The sequence below is a fragment of the Gekko japonicus genome, unplaced genomic scaffold (assembly GCF_001447785.1).
Source record: "Gekko japonicus isolate JY-2015 unplaced genomic scaffold, Gekko_japonicus_V1.1 scaffold2748, whole genome shotgun sequence".
In the NCBI taxonomy this organism is placed as follows: domain Eukaryota; kingdom Metazoa; phylum Chordata; class Lepidosauria; order Squamata; family Gekkonidae; genus Gekko; species Gekko japonicus.
Genome location: NW_015168736.1, coordinates 213,354 through 218,091, shown reverse-complemented (window position 1 = coordinate 218,091; position 4,738 = coordinate 213,354). Strand labels below are relative to the sequence as shown.

The 4,738-nt window shown below is 36.3% G+C and overlaps 1 long non-coding RNA gene across 1 annotated transcript; it reads right to left on the bottom strand.

Annotated features, from left to right (window-relative positions):
* Positions 1-600: 600 nt before the first annotated feature.
* LOC107114172 lies at positions 601-1,005 on the bottom strand. Its single transcript, XR_001482642.1, has 3 exons — positions 906-1,005; positions 736-795; positions 601-633 (listed from the first exon to the last, which is right to left on the bottom strand). It is a non-coding gene; the product is annotated as an uncharacterized LOC107114172 (long non-coding RNA).
* Positions 1,006-4,738: the final 3,733 nt, after the last annotated feature.

The following is a 4,738-nucleotide window of genomic DNA, read 5'->3' as shown; positions in this document are numbered from 1 at the left end:
TCTGGCAATCATCAACCCACTGTTGAAACTTTTGATACAGATGACAATCACAGTGGTCAACATGAAAGTACCATGGAACAAGAAGAGACAGAGCAGAAACAGGAAACAGGAAGCAAATGCAATGATTTCAAGAATACAGTGATCTTTAAATTTGGCCCACAACAGTTGATAATGAATGTATACAGAATTGTTTAATGCAAGACATCAATTTCCCCACCCAAAAAAAACATACACACACACACACACACACAAAAAAAAAAACACAATGATGTATATACCAAATCCAGCAAGGTTTACAAGGAGCAAAACAGAAATTTCTCAAATAAATACTTTGGAAAAAAGATTGAAAAATGGCCAGACTGAGATGAGGTCCTGATTAGTTTACTCAAAGAGCAAAGGCTGTATATACAGTTTTGCTTGTAGACTATGGGGTACAGCAAATAGAGTATAGTAAATACAAAATAAATTGCTGAAAAAGTTCACAAAAATATAAAGATGTAATACATTTCAAATATCAAAGATGTAATTTAATATTTGTTTTCCAGCAGGTGCTAGCAGGTATACAGCACAGGAACAAGGACGAACACTTCTCGAGTCTATCTGCGTTCGTTTCGAGTGATCTTTCTCAATCTCCTATCAACAATAACAAATACAATATAATAGGAAACAAGAAACTCCAAAAAGTCTCACAAATGATTTAAATACAACTTAATAAAATTGTGAAATAATACATACAGTCTTCAATATTCAATGAACTTCTGCAATTCAATGCACCACAAGGGTATCCAAAACATTCTGTCAATTTAAACATAATAACAAATATTAAATATAGTTAATGTTCAATAAACAAATCAACAGTCCAAAATAAAGGTGGTCATCCTGAATACTATATATCAATAACTCACCAAAATGGCTCACACAGCTCCTACACACTGATTCTTTTACATGGACAAGTCAGTCTTACTAGTTAATTGGAAGCTTCCTCTATAAATACAAAGTGCATATCCGGTTTGGGCAGCCAACTGACCAGAAGAAAAGGTAAGTATATCATAAGTTGGCAACCAGCTATTTACAAAGAGGGTAAATATGTGGAAGAGTATAGAACAAAGTATATTAAGAATAGAGAATCTCATGAAGGGTTTAAGGAACATAATAACAGGCAGGGATATAGGAGGGTGTAGATTCATTCTCCTAAAAAACATGATAAATCAAGGGCAGCATTGAGACCAGTGGGATATTCTGTTTTTAATACAAAAGTCCAGAAAGCCTCTCTTTGCAGTAATATTCTCTGCATGTCACTGTGTGTATAAGGTTTGGGTTTCACCACTTCCAAGACTACACATTTAAAGTCATTGGGTCCGTGGCCCGCTATATCAAAATGCTGGACCATAGGAGCCGTTATACATTTATGCTTCAATTTCGATCTGTGTTCCAGGATCCTAGTTCTCAATGCTCTTGAAGTTTGCCCGACATACCTGTGCGCACAAGCACATGTAATTAGGTAAATGACGGACTTCGTGGCACAAGATGAAAAATGGGTGAGTGTTTTCTTAAAATTCAGTTCCGGAAAATCCAGAACACCTGTCTCTGACATCAAAGAACAGGCCGCACAGTGACCACATTTGTGATGCCCAGGTGGTAAAGTGTCTTGCACAAGAACTTTAAAGGCGTCTGCTCTGACAAGTTTGTCCCCAATGTTCTGTGTTCTTCTAAAGCCTATATGAGGAGGTAAAGAGCACGCCCCAATATCCCCCAAAATGTGCCAATGCTTGAGAATGATTTTTTTAATAATATAAGATCTATTTGTATGTTCTATCGCCCAGAATAATCTGTTGTCATTTTTACGATCTAGTTTAGATTGGAACAGTTCCGGGCGGTCCCGCCGTTCCGCTCGGAAACGGGCACTCTGAATCACATTTAAAGGATACTTTCTATTTATAAATAGGCTACTAAGTCTATCTGCCTCCAATAGAAAGTCCTCAAACGTAGTTGAATTTCTCCTGGCCCTCAAAAACTGTCCATAAGGTAAATTATTCTTCAGATGTTGTATATGGAACGAATCAAAATGAAGTAATGAATTTTTATCAGTTTCTTTATGATAGGGGCGGACTGCCAAACTACCATTGTTAACATACACAGTGGTGTCCAAAAAATTAACTCCAGTCATACTGGCAGTATGAGAGAACTTGATGGATGGATGAACCGTATTAATCCATTGTACAAAAGATAATGTAACATCCATATTTCTGATCACAAGAAATAAATCATCAATGTACCGTTTATAAATCAAAATGTCTTTAAAGTAAATATTAGTGGTATTATTAATAATCCAATCACTTTCAAATGTGCCCATAAATAAATTAGCGACACTGGGTGCGAAGGAGCTACCCATGGCAACACCTTTGACTTGGAGGTAAAATTCATCACCAAATCTAAAATGACTTTTCTCAAAAATAATATCAATGAGATCTAGAAGGAAATGGGTGGGTGGATGTAAATGAGGTCTCCTTTCAAGTGTTCTTAACAGGCACAGCCTAGCTTCTTCGTGGGGGATGTTAGTATACAAAGCCCCCACGTCCATGGTAAGAATCACCGCCCCTTCTGGTATGTGCTTACCCTCAATATGTTGTATAAAATCCCTAGTATCCTTAATATAAGAATCTAAAGAGCTAACAAAAGGTTGGAGAAAAGAATCCAGGTACATAGATAGTGGTTCAAGCAGGGAATTCGTCCCAGAGACTATAGGTCTACCTGGCGGAGGAAACTCAGATTTATGGATCTTGGGGAGTGTATAAAAAATAGGCACTCTATAATGTTTTTTCTTCAAAAACTCTGCCGTCTGTGTAGATATATATTCGAAAAGGATCCCTTCATTAACTGTTATAGCAATGAGTCTAATTATTTCATTGGAGGGATCACATTCCATCCTCTTATAAAACTCAGTGTTGTTTAGTTGTCTTCTTACTTCAGCTATATAATCGGTCTTATCCTGAATGACAACTGCTCCTCCCTTATCTGCACCTTTAATTATGATATCCTCCCACTCCACTATTTGTTTTAAACTTTTCCACTGCTCTATGTTAAGATTGAATCTAATAGGTATTTTATTTTGTTCCATGGATAATATATCCTCCAATACCCTGCGCTCAAAAACTGTAATAGAAGCATGATAAACAGGTGGATTAAACTGGGATTTTACTTTAAAAGGGGTAATTATCACAGACTCAGAATCTGCAAAGAACACTTTCAGTTTAATGAGTCTTATCAGCTTGAATATATCAATCCTTGTTTGAAAGGCATGGTACGTGGGAGAAAAGACAAAACCCAAGCCTAAATTAAGTACGTCATGCATGTCCTTGGTTAAAGTCTTGCTAGATAAGTTAACTAATAATTTTTCTTCCTCCCTTGCTGTCAAACTCTTTTTCTAGATGCCAAACATTACTTACAACAGGTGAGTTTTCTGACTGGATGAATGTACTCAGAACTCTGGAGAATCATGAAGACAGCATGGAATATAAGAGGGCAATGTTGTGTTGGATAACAAGAAAGTCAAATGAAAACACTGTGGATCAGCAACTTGAGGAACAGATGAGAAAAAAACCCATACAGTACTATTTTGAAGCACTGAAAAGTGTTGTAGCTGTTATCACCAAATAATGAAAACTTCATGGGGGCTATTAAACTTATTGCAAAGTTTGACTCATTTTTACATGAACATCTTGAGAAATGTAAACATGAAAAAATAAATATTACTTACCTATCCAAAACTGTGTATGAAGAACTGATAGAAATCATAGGGAAACATGTGCAAGATGAAATTGTGACTCAAATCAATGGTCTAGACACCAAATACTACTCTATTATGGTTGACACTATGCCTGACCTGACACATTTTGACCAGCTGGTAATTGTGGTTCGATACTATTATAATGGAAAACCCTGTGAGAGATTTTTAACATTGATACCAATAGAAAACCATTCATCCATGAACTTGTTCAACAAAATACAAGAAGTTCTGGGCAAATATAAGCTGTCAGTTGAAAATATCTGTAGTCAGTCCTACGATAATGCATCTAACATAAAGGGCTCAGAGAAAGGACTGCAAGCACTCTTTAAAAACATTAACAGGTATGCAGACTATGTACCATGTGCAGCCCATTTACCCAACCTTGTTGGAGTAAAAGTAGTGTCTACTGTGCCTGAGGATGTTGACTATTTTGGCATTTTGAAGGAGCTGTATGTTTTCTTTTCTGGATCTCCATGAAGATGGGAATTTTAAACACACAGGACAATCTAGATTTTTCCCTAAAGAGCTTAAGTGTAACTAGATGGTCTGCACAATATAAAGTAGTCCGGGCAATTAACAATGGATATACAGGTATGTTATAAACTCTCAAACATATTTTGAAGACTCAGAAGAGAAGCCTGAATGTAAATGGGATGCAAAGAATTTATACCACAAGCTGGTAAAGTTGGAATATACTATTTTAACAGTTGTTTGGGAAGAAGTTCTTGAGCGTTTCAACAAAACAAGCAAGAAACTCCAAACTCCTGGTTCTGATGTATTTGAAGGTTATCTTCTGCTATCTTTACTTTCATTGGTTAAAGAACTCAGAGAAAATTCAGATGACCAGCTGACCAAACTCCTGGTTCTGATGTATTTGAAGGTTATCTTCTGCTATCTTTACTTTCATTGGTTAAAGAACTCAGAGAAAATTCATCTGACCAGATTGTACAC